Source organism: Sorex fumeus, unplaced genomic scaffold (assembly GCF_029834395.1).
Source record: "Sorex fumeus unplaced genomic scaffold, SorFum_2.1 ptg000010l, whole genome shotgun sequence".
NCBI classification, from domain to species: Eukaryota; Metazoa; Chordata; class Mammalia; order Eulipotyphla; family Soricidae; genus Sorex; species Sorex fumeus.
The window spans coordinates 19,386,715-19,399,349 of NW_026606067.1; positions in this window are offsets into that span (position 1 = coordinate 19,386,715).

Here is a 12,635-nt window from a genome sequence, read left to right on the forward strand (position 1 = left end):
ATGTCGGTGGGCCCCAAGAATGGCTCATGTGAAGCGGCGAGGAGAAAGATGGTCACTTTCTCCCCATCTGCCTCTGCCATCTGGAAACCAGGGTTATTGGGTTCTTGTCTCACCTTGCAGAAAGGAATTCCCAGAGTAGATAATAAATGAAGTAAATAGATTTTATTTGGAGAGTTTTTGAAGGTATGGAGGAGGAGAGAGTGAGAGAGAGAATAATGTGCTCAAGAGAGAACGTCGGCTTCTCCAAGGGAGGAGAGAGCCTCTAGACACATCCCAGCATTAGACACAAAAGCATGAAAGTACACATCTCAAGAGGGGCGATGGGGGTGACACATGTGCTTGGGCACCACATGAACTCAGTCACATGGGCTCAAGCAGCACATGGGCTCGGGCAGCATATGCATGCTCTTCCTTTGTTCAAGGTGACTTTTATAGGCTCTTCTTGGTTGTCTTGATCTGGGGATTGTCTTGATCCAAAATTTTCTGGAGTCTTCTTGGAGCTGTATCAGTAAGGTTAATTGGGTTAAGGGAGAGGTCTGGGGATTTGAGGAACTTCTTGGGGAAGGGGGTCCAATCTCTGCAGGGTCTGCTGTTGAAGATCTTATCAGGTCTCTGTTTTCTGTATCCACAGGGTGGATCAGCCTTAGAATTATCCTCCCAGAAGTTTTGTTGACCTGAGTTTCATTGCTGAGGGCCTTTCCTTATCTACCTGCCTACATCAATATGAGAAAAAAGAGACTATTTGAAGTTCTGGGAAAACAGCTGATGACAGTTTTTACCCCTTACGTACAAACATGTGAAGAGACTCTAGGAGCTTAACTGATCTATGTTCCTCTGCTGGCCATAGACCTTGAAGAATGCTGCTTGCTGATAAATGTCCCACTAACCCTCAGCAGACCCCCTACAGGCCTTACCTGGGACAGTTTCATGCCTGGTACCACTATGGCATCCTCTAATGAACCTCGCAATGTCACCCTGTAATAGACAACACTTACTCTTAGAAACATTTACTCCTCAGTCTGGGATGAAATAAGAATCTTTCTTTTCTGCATCTCATATCTACATTTGACCAAGGTCAAATGCTTTAAACTTAAAATCTTACCTGTCCTATTTTCTGCAAAGTTCTAGGTTCCTTTTCAAAGTGTGGGAAGAAATCACGGGCTCCCCACCTTTCACATGGTTCCCTTGTCTTCAGGAGAATCAAAGGTCAAGTGCCTGATGGAGGGAGGAGAATTCTAGGAACTTCCCAGCTTATAATATTTTTGCCTGGGGACAGTAAATTTCCAGGAATCATTAGGTCTCCTGATGAAAGTATTGTACAGTCAGTGGGTAGTCTTCAGGCTATTTCATTGAATTTTTGCAAATGAAAGTAAAGGGACCCCAAGAGAATAAACTATCATCAAATAAGTTCCGCAAGGTTCTTCTGGAGATGTTTGAGACTCTCTAAGAATCATCAAGTTGGCCTGGGGTGGGGGGACATGGTGGGACTTCTTTCTCTGCCCTCCTTCCTCAGTAAGCACCCAAAGAGGTGGGGCTGGGCTGCTGTGGTAATGGGATGTATTAGGTAATACTCCCCCATAGACTGCAGATGTGTGAACTAGTTTAAAACTTTTATTAGGACTTTTATTAGACTCCGATGCAGTTCCAGCCTCTTTATGGTTGCCAACTTAGCCAGTTGCTCACAAGTTATAACAAATTAGGAATACCTAATGCCGAAGCTATTCTTACACTTAGGGGGCAAAATCCCAAACAAATCACACGCTTCCCTGTGAATCCAGTCTCCCCTTTAGAAACTTCACTTCCAGTAAAATGGCATTAAGCCGGCATTTCCTCATTTCTTTGTCATCCTGGTGTGGCTCAGATCTCTCAGGCATGCAAAACCTAGAGTCCCTTATCCTTTTTGGACCAACCACATGGTACTCTTTTAGAGCCTGCATGGCCTTCCAGTGTCCATTATTATTTTTTTTTTATTGTATGTCTTACTTGAGTGCCTCCATACTACTTTGTGGCATCTCTGAAAACTGATGTTTTTCCTTTTCTTCTTTTTGTAGACAACAGAATTTAATTTTATCCTTTCTAACTTCTTGAGCATAAGACTATTTTTTAAAAATCTCCTGAGTGAGTATATTGACTTATGAGTCATATCCTCTCTCTGCTTGGGGTGGGGTGGAGTGAGGAGCAGAGGAAGAGGACATGATGCCACTTTTATCCAGGGAGATAGAATAGCCTGGTATTCTTTAGCTTCAAAGTTTTATTATGTGTCAACAAAATAAACTTACCAGGCTGTCTAGCTCCTTAATCTGAGAAAGACATTCATCTTCTTCCTTTTCGACAGAGTTACATGGGAGCACACAAAAGCCAAAAGCAGACAGTGGCTTATTTTAGTGTCAGTGGCAGACGCTGAAATGTGTCCATTCATCAGTACTTATAGCCTTTCCCTTGAAGTTCAATCCAGGCACCCAGATGATATTACTATGCACTGTATAAATGCAATGAAACATAAGTCTTTTGAGCAAATGAAATGATGGAATAATATAACTAGAATCTTAGAAAATAAAAATACATGTTAGATCATATTAGTGTTATAGCTGAGCTTATTAACAACATCTTAATGTTGTACACAAGGCATAAACACAAAGATTGTCTGACTCATCCATAATATTCAAATTTATTCACTCAATGTAACATGCCTCAGAGCTCTGACAACTTTTTGTTAATTTCTTTTTGACTTATTGACACAATGGATATATCCCATTGGTTACAGATGAAGGAATAAACTCAATTATTTTTGAAAAAACAGATGCTAAATTACCAATATTTTCTTTCTGTTACTTTATAGTCAAGCTTGATGTCCAGAGAAAGGCAATTAAATCATTTACCAAGAAACCTGAGTAACAAATTCTGACTCACCTATTTCCTTGATGTTTTTGCTTTGGAGAAGATGTTTATCTCCTCCAGCACTCTGCACCCAAAGAAGTGGTTGTTAATTCAAGGTGAAGTCATTATGCTCATGGAGTAAATGAAATGTGGAGTTTCTGGCATAGAAAATCAATATGTAACGTAAATCCCCTATGCTTACTGCTTTGGCAATGCAATGACTGAAGCTTTTCTACCTTTAATAAATCTCTCCCTCCAGAATCAGCTGTTATCAAAGACTACTTCATGGGGTACATTCCAGAAGAAAATAACAAATGACATGTCTTGTGGATACGAGGCAAAAGAACATCTTTACTCATTTAGTTCTGGTTTTCATTCTTCCACATTGTTGACTTTCAGAATTCCTTTTTTCCAGTATGAACTTTTCAAATACACTCATTTTCTCCCCTACACTTGATTGTGTGTGTATGTGTTGTCATTAAACTTGGAGAATATTTGTGCAAACAACAATTTATTTTACTTCTTCTGAGACAACCAACATTGGCTACTGTGGCTCATCTTTATGCAGACTGAGGGAGGGCACAGGGTTCAAACCATGACCCTGTCTCCAACAGTAAATAAAGTCCAAGGCACAGGACCACATGGGTTGAGTCATTCTTTACACACTTTGTGTTTCTTACTAAAAGGGATGATGAGCTGATCTGTAACAACCACTCTTATGTTTACCTAAATTGTCCAGAGAATGACCCTAGCCCTATTGGAACAAATTGTTTCCCTAAAATAATCCCTACTCTTGGGATAGTCCTATGATCAAAACAGTTTAGATCTTTTGGAATATAATCAGGCAATTAGAAATGCACCCAGAAATTGGAAAGCAAAAATGTGCCCAGGAAAACACTGAATAGTATGGGGTCTTTTAAATATAGAGAGTAATATAGGCAATGATAGAATAAGAAATTGTCATGACTTTATACTTGAAGGGTGTTTGCTGTTTGACTGTATGAACTATTCCAACGCTGCTTTTCATGTAACCATTGGATTCAGATGTGCTTACTAACTGTCCTTAATATCTGTCAACTGAAACAATGTGTTGTAAGCAAGAATGGGGGGTCCAGATTGCATAGAATAAATAGACAGCTCCTGAGCTCACTCAGAGGTGCTCAGGTGACCCTAAAGCTTGGACAGTCATTGTGTGTTGGTTTGCCTTATTCTCTGTGACTGATCTCCAATGGATAGAGGTGAAAGTTACACTCTTATTGTCATTTGTGTGGTAAATTGTCCTATCCTATTGTATCTGATTGGTTTCTAGATGAAATCTGTTTACATGGGATGCTTCTGTTCAAGCATAAAAAAATTTAGAGATTTGATAGGTTTGTGGTGCTGGGATCAAACCCATCCTGTGTTTTAGTGCTAAGCATATTCCAGGCCCTATTTGTGCTTTTGTGGTTATTTATTTATATACTGTGTTCTGCAGATTTATCCCAACTGTGGATGTAGTTACTACGGATTCTATAGCTCTCCTACTTTGTCCATCCTACTTTTGTCAATTACCTCAGGACAGGGAAGACCTAAGTAGCTTTGAATGGTTTGAGCCACATTAGTCACTTTCAGGCTCAGTGGTAGAATAGTAATTCTGGTTGGGGTCCACACTTAATTTTCATAGTACTTTTAGACCAACTTCACTATTTGAAAAATGATTTGTGTAAGCACAGCTTCCTGTTGTCCAATTCTTGCAACGTGACTCTTCAAGTGATGTAGGACCTGGCAGCAAACTTTTCTTTCAATTAAAACCCACCAGCAAACTTTTCTTTCAATTAAAACCACAGAAATAAGAACAATGAGTTATGAGTACATATATTTGTTTTTTTTTGTGGTATTTTGTCTTGGGGTCACTTCCAGAAGTATTCAGGACTTATTCCTGGCTCTGTTCTATGAATCTCTCCTGGTGAGGGGTGGGAGACCTTATGGGATGCTGGGATTGCATCTGAATGGCTGCACGCAAAAGAAGTGCCCACCAGCTCTACTATCTCTCTGGTCCCTGAGTGCATGTATTTTAAATACAACTTAACTTTGAGGTAACCATGCTCACCCCAAGACCCATTTCCTGTTAATGTATTGCAAAGTGTATAATAAAGGATGGGTCTAGGATTCTTCTAGAGATAATTCATTAGTGAAGAGAATCCTTCAGCTGTTCATATTACCAGGCAGAGTCACAGGGAAATTTAAGAGTACTATGGGGCGTCATTTGGTGCCTTGTGGTAGTCTATAAGGGGAGCACAGTGAGAGGTAAGTCATATGATGGGGAGAGGGTGGGCTTTAGAGTTTGGGGAATTTTAAGAACACAGGTGCCAATGCCTGTATTTTGCTGGGGAATTTTGAAGGCAAAACTGATTGAGGGGCTCTGGGACAAGGAAGGAGGGAGAGCAGAAACATGCCAAAGTAAAATTAGAGATACAATACTTTAATACAATCTTCATTGGTGAAATCTTCTATATCCCTTTATTAGGTCTGGACTGGGTTACATTGACAATATTGTCCCTAGGGGCTGAATTGTGAGAGGACACAGGTGATTTCCCCTGATATTTTCCCTAGATTTCTGAAGCCAGGTATTCCAGTCAAACTAACTATATTCCAGCTTACTGTCACTATCCTCCCGTTGTTCATCGATTTGCTCGAGAGGGTGCAGTAATGTCTCCATTGTGACACTTGTTACTGTGTTTGGCATATCAAATATGGGTAGCTTGCCAGGCTTTGCAGTGCGGGCAAGACACTCTTGGTAGCTTGCCGGGCTCTCTGAGAGGGGCGGGTGAATTGAACATGGGTCAGCCAGGTCAGCCACATGCAAGGCAAACACCCTACCTGCTGTGCTATCGCTCCATTCCTAGATACCAGTAATCAAGTTGTACCAACTATAAGGAACTACAGGTGTTATCATATATTGGGAATGGGAAAGTCAAAACCCTGGTCTAGAAACCAGAGGTCTCTGCTAGTGGTTTCAACCTTGTTCTGACTATGGCCATCTCCTAGACTCGTTTCCTTTCCATGGACCCTTTGTCTTACACATTTTTCCCTTGACTCCACATTTACCGTCTTTTACCAGCTTTCCCCCTAAAAGAAAACAATTCTTTCTTCCAAATATTTCTCAGTATCAATTTCTCTTTCTTCTTTCACTTGGATGGTAGCTGAGGTAACCAGATTTCTACCTTTGACTTTGTTCTAGAATTCTTTTCTTTCTTCTCCAATCCCCTCAACGAAGCCTTAGGACACAGCTTCATGTCTTCATGTCAGAAAAATGCTTTTTAAAGTTTGAGATGGTTTAGAATGATATTGACAGTATGTGGTGTGTCATATGTATGTATGTGTTTATATATACACACACATGAATATATATATACAAACAGCATACAAAGATACACATTATACAAGCATATAATGTGTATCCTATGTAAACACAAATTAACACATATCTCAAACAAATATACACTTTTCATATAGGCACAGAATAATTACGTTTTATAGGAGACATAGAATACTTGTATTATATAGGTATAATTACTATTGTACTTAGCAATACTTATTCTGTCAGTGACTTTGGGTCTTCAGGTGAAGTAAGATTGATGTTTCTTGCTCTAACATTTTACAAATTCATATGAACTAGTTAATTAAGATACGTGCCTGCCTGCCTTGGAGTCTCTAGTCCTGTTTGAGACCAAAGCCTTGCTTTATTCCTTATAAGTCAGTGAAGGTATATCTTGGTGTTCTCTTGCCTTTTAAAAAAATTTTTATTAGTGAAACACCATGAGGTACAGTTGTAGATTTACAGATTTTTGTGCTTGGGTTTCAATTGTACAATGATCAAACACCCATCCCTCCACCAGTACCCATTTTCCACCACCAAGGGTCCCAGTATCCCTCCCACCTCCCCTCCCCCTGTCCCACCCTGCCTCTGTGCTGGGTATTCCCTTTTGTTCTCTCTCTCCTTTTGGGTGTTGTGGTTTGCAAAAGAGGCATTGAGTGGATATCATGTTTGGTCTGTAGGCTACTTTCAGCATGCTTCTCCCATCCTGGGAGGCGCTTGCCTTTTTGACCCTCATTTACTAATAGTATTATTATTATTGAACCCCCCTGATATACAATTATAAAATTTTCATGTTTGAGTTTCAGTAATACAATGATCAACGACCCAACCCTCCACCAGTGCACATCTTTTGCCACCAATGTCCCCAGTATCCCCCCATCCCACCCCTCCCCCTGCCTCTATGGCAGACAATATCCCCCATACTCTCTTTTATATGCTTGTTATGAATAGAGTTAGATGTAACACAGCTGTGAAGGTGGCTGGATGCTTTTGGAATTCTAAAATTTTAGATAATTAAGGTCTGGAGAACTCTCTGCAGTGAGCTGCTCAGTTCAGAGATTCTTTTGTGTGTGTCTGGATCACAGCCATTATGGAGCTTAAATAGCAGCCAGAGGCAGTTTGCAGGTGTGACCTCCAGGGTCCTAAGGGGAGAGAGGAATGAGAAAGACCGGCCCATTTCCTATCCATTGAGACCTGGACTGTGCAGTCACTGATCTCACAGACCTGCACTTCTCTTGGGTTCTGAAAGTTGGCGGCTGCCGAACCACTTGGAGGCAGGTGGAGAGATGACACCTGCTCCAGTCTAAGGCACCCCAGTGAAATTGGCCTGTCTTAAAGTCTGGAGGTATCTTTGCAGTGATCTGTTCAGTTCGAAGATATTTTGTGTGTCCTACTACGAGTATTTTACTTGTTCTATGATTATACTCTTGCCTGCATGATCTTTATACTTTATTCTCTTGGAATTATGGGGTATAGTATCAGAGAACTCTGGACATGACTGCAGTGCTCAAGTTATAGTCACATGTTTATGTCTCACAAGCCCGGGTTTCCTTCTAATGGCCAGGTACCTGGGAAGCTGGAAGAACATGGAGGATTATCACCCAGGTGCCATTCATGTGTGAGAAGATGGATTATTCCAAGTCCAAGATACGAAGGTAACTCAAGTTGAATTCCACATGTGAGTGTGAGTTAGATATGTCTGAGAATGTATATGTACACTATAAAAGCTTAGAGTTTTGATTAAACAGAAAAATGAGCACAGCATGTTAGCTCACTTGCAATGTTAAAAAAATCACAAAGTTGTCAGTGAGAGGCTGGTCGTTCCATCTAGATTTTCCTAGCTTCAAATATAATGAAAGAAAAACAGACCAAGTTAGACTCCGTTTATTTGGATAGGTGAGCTCAGTGATCAGATGTCAGCTCTCAAAAGTTATCATTCAGCCTAGAAACCCAATTTAATTATTTGCAATTAATTCTCCTACTTTGTTTTGAAAAAAGATGATTAGATCAGTTTTACTTACATTACCTTTGAAAATGTAAGTTTTCTTTCATTCGTTAATTCAAGAATCACTCTCTACTATTGTTAATGTCTTTTTGAAATGTTTTAAAATTCTGAAATTTCAAATAGAGACGTGATTACAAAAACAATTAGCAAATCTAAGAGTTTAAAATATGTATTTTTTAATATTAATTTAAACTCAACTTTGAAAGGCAAAGTTGACACTTTGGAAAATAATCTGAATCTTTTGAGAGAAATAAAAATATAATACAGTCTAAGGTGTAAAATATAAAGTAAAAAATTACTGAGTTTCTAAAATAATACTAGCTTTTATGTCAAATTTTCTTTAACATCAACCTCTTTTTTGATGGTTTTATTGAAAATTCTACAGACAGTAGCTTATTTTTCCACCAACCTAAGCACCTGAGACTTTTGGCTGATGGATATAAGACCTATAAAATTGACTATAAAATGTAACTTTATATCATAACTTACACAATGTTTATAGAATATTCCAACGTTTAATTTTTTCCCGAAAGCAAACATCTCAGTGTTTTATGAGTATACTAATTATGTTACAATGGAAAACAAAAACTAATAACTTGACTTTTAATAATGATAACACTTGCTATGTCACCATATGACTGCAGAGGTCTGTATTGACAGACTGATAAATCTTAATAGAGGAGCACTTATCCTACTTAACATTAAAATTTTCTGAGTCTAATGTGAAGGAAAGAGTAATATTTTACTGGAACATGTTTTATTAGCTTGATTTTCAAATGCTATGATAAAAATCATGTATCTAACAGTCTGAAATAATATGGTCAGTAAGTGTGACTTGCATACTCATGTGACCTGATCAGGTTTCTTCAAGGTAATGGAACCTATAGGGATATATGATTATGCTTTATACCTAATAATATGTGAACATATGTTGAATATAATTTGTTGTCTGAGAAAATACACAAATGCATGACTTGTGACTTTGTATTTGTGAATTTATTATGAACTGATGAAAGGCCTTTTGGTTTTGTATTTTGTTTTTTTGAGGCCATAGCTGGCAGTACTCAGGGACTGCTCTCGCATCTGTGCTCAGGGGTCCCTCTCGATGGTGCCTGATGGCACTTCATGGTGCTGGGAATGGACCCATGGTAAGCGGCATGCCAGGAACATTTCTTAAACCTGTAGTATTTCTCAGTCCACCTTTAGAAGTTTTAAAAGGAATTTTAGCATTTCTTAAAATTATAGGCCTTCTGTAACACCACTTAAACTAGTGACAGTGAAGACTGCGACAATTCAGAGAAGAACCCCAAGGAGCTGGAGCCAGTAATAGAATCAAGCGAATTTGCTGATCATCATAGAATTATTTGCAACCATAAAAAAATACAATAAATGTAGTGTTATTCTGCCACATATGACAGAACCAGAGTTGCAAGTATTTGACTCATTCAACACAAGGAAACTGATGTGGATGCTAAAAATAAAACAAAAAACAAAAATCCCAACTTGTTATAAATGTGATTTGCTACTTACTGGCCAGTATCACTAAAAGGGGTTTCTCAGTCCCTGGAGTTTTGAAGCTCCACACTGAAAGATAAAACTTGTTTGGGACACTGATCTTTTTTCTGTGCAGTTGTAGAAAACACAACCATTTCCCACAGTGAATCTGTGACTGATCTGACACTGTTAGGAGAGAATGGAGTGTAGGTTTCTAAGGAAGGGAGCTAGGCAATGCTTGTCCTTCCTCCCTTCCTCACCCATCTGTGGCTACCCAGGCCTCATCTCATGGTTCTCTCCATGCTTGAGTCCAAATAAAAGAACTTCATATTGTCTCTGTAGTTGTAATGAGTATGTTTCCTCACCTGACTGAAGTTGGCATTTATTTACTCAGGAAGGAAAGAGCTGAAATAGGTATTTGGAAAAATATCTGACTAACAGTGAAAGAAATTAATCAGTGAAAAGATGACTAGAAGAGGGGGCAGTAGAGACTTGGCTTTGGAGCCATCAGATCCAGTCCCGCTATTGTGGCTAGATTTTCAATATTTTTTTTATATTATTACTCCATATGTGATTTTCAAATATATGTCTGGGATACATTCAGGACTAAAAACCCACTATTGTGTGCCAAATAGTGGCACTTGTTACAAAAGTACTCATCAATACATTGGCTCGACTCTTCACACGCTACCTGACTGAATGCAAGGTTCCGTCCCAATGGAAAACCAGCAGAACTGTTCTACTGTACAAGAAGGGAGACATGCAAGACATTGGCAACTATCACCCAATTTGCCTGTTGTCCGTTGTCTACAAGCTATTAACTCGAGTCATCCTGAATAAGATTGGCAGAACACTACATGAAGGACAACCATGTGAGCAAGCCGGGTTATGAAAAGGATTCAGTATGATTGACCATATCCACATGGTGACCAAGCTCATTGAGGTTTCTCGGGAGTTCAAGATGCTGCTATGTCTGACGTTCATTGATTTAAAGAAGGCCTTTGATTCTGTTGTGACTGAAGCAGTCATGAAGCCCTAGCCAAATAGGACATTCAAACTCTGTATATCAGGATCCTCCATGAGCTTTATTATGGATTTTCTACCAGGATCTCACCTTTCTACAAGGAAGTGATCAGCGACATCAAGAGAGGGGTTCTGCAGGGTGATACCATTTCATCCAAACTCTTCAGTGCCACCCTTGAGAACATCATGTGATGACTAGAATGGGAAGGAATGGGAGTGAAGATAGACAATTGGCAACTACATCACCTTTGCTTCAATGATAACTTCATACTAATAACACCAAACATTAATCAAGTGGCACAAATGCTGGCCAACTTCAACTATGAGTGTGAAAAGGTCGGACTACAGCTGAATCTCACCAAGAAAATGTTCATGAGAAATGGAAGCATTCCTGACATTCTATTCACTCTTAATGGAACAAACATCTCCGAATGCAGCAGTTACGTGTACCTAGGTCGAGAACTCAACATGATGAAAGACCTGACACCTGAGTTGCACAGGAGGAAGAGAGCATCTTGAAATGCCTTCAAGAGCATCAAAGAAATAGCTAAGAGGATGAAGAACCTCCAGCTCTGGGCACATCTCTTTGACTCCACCATTCTTACTGTATAACATATGCCTCAGAGACCTGGGCCCTATGAAAACAGGATGAGAATGCTATTCAGGCCTCCCAAGGAGGAATCAAAAGAGCTATGCTTGGAGTATCACGCTTTATCAAGTGAGAGAAGGAATCTGGAGTTTTGACATCTATCGAAGATCGATAATCAGGGATGCTGTGTCATTTGCCAAGACGTCGAAAATCCTATGGGCTGGACATGTAATGCGATTTGGAGATGGCCGCTGGACTAGAGCTGTTACTGACTGGATTCCATGGGACCACAAAAGATCGCATGGCCGTCCACTTACAAGATGATCAGACTTCTTTGTCAAGACCCTGAACAAATGGTTTGAGGTTCTTTGTGTTTCTGGAACGAGCAGACACCATGGGCTACACTAGCAAACTACAGGGACGAATGGAGACATTACTGACACCCGCTCGAGCAAATCAAAGAGTAACAGGATGTCAAGTGATCAAGTGATATATGATAGTATAGGTATAAATATAAATTATATAGAATATTAATATATAATACAATTATTTGCATTATATAATAAGAATTAATAATTAATACAAATAATTTATATGTATAGATTATGCCATGGAGGACCTAATAGATGTCACAGTTACATGATTATGTCACTCAGAGTCTTATCTGTAGCCACAATTTGCATATCTCATTTCGCCATCTCTAGCTTAAAAAAAACTGTGTTTAGACTTGTTTCTTTTTTGGGGATGGAGTTAAATGAATGGTCCCAGAGTCATGTGACTAATGCCTGGCAGAGATGGAATTCAGATCCATGTCTTTCTTGCAAGGTCAATGCTCCTTTAGGGAAGGGAGCTAATCGGAGGTGTAGTCTCCAGGGAAGCAAGAATACATTCCTCCTATTGGGCCATGGCAGGAGAAAAGTCGGTGCTGGGTTTATTTTCAAACCCTCAGTCTTGTTCCTTTCAAAAACATGGTGAAGTGGTGAAGTCAGCCCTCCCAATTTCTATCAACTCCCATGCCCACCTGCCTTCTTCCTGTTTTCACATGTCTAGCATATTGATTTTTATTCCACAGTGTGAACTAACAGAACAGAACTAACTTGGGTGGAACTTTTTCTCAAGATTTTCTATGTTTTTTTTTTTTTGTGTGTGTGTGTGTGTGTGTGTGTGTGTGTGTGTGCATGCGTGTTAAGGGCAAGGAAATCGTTTTGCTTGTTTCCTATTCCCTCTGTGCATGGTGTTCCTCTGTGCATATACTAGTAAGCCTTCATTATTAGAAAAAAATGTTCTGC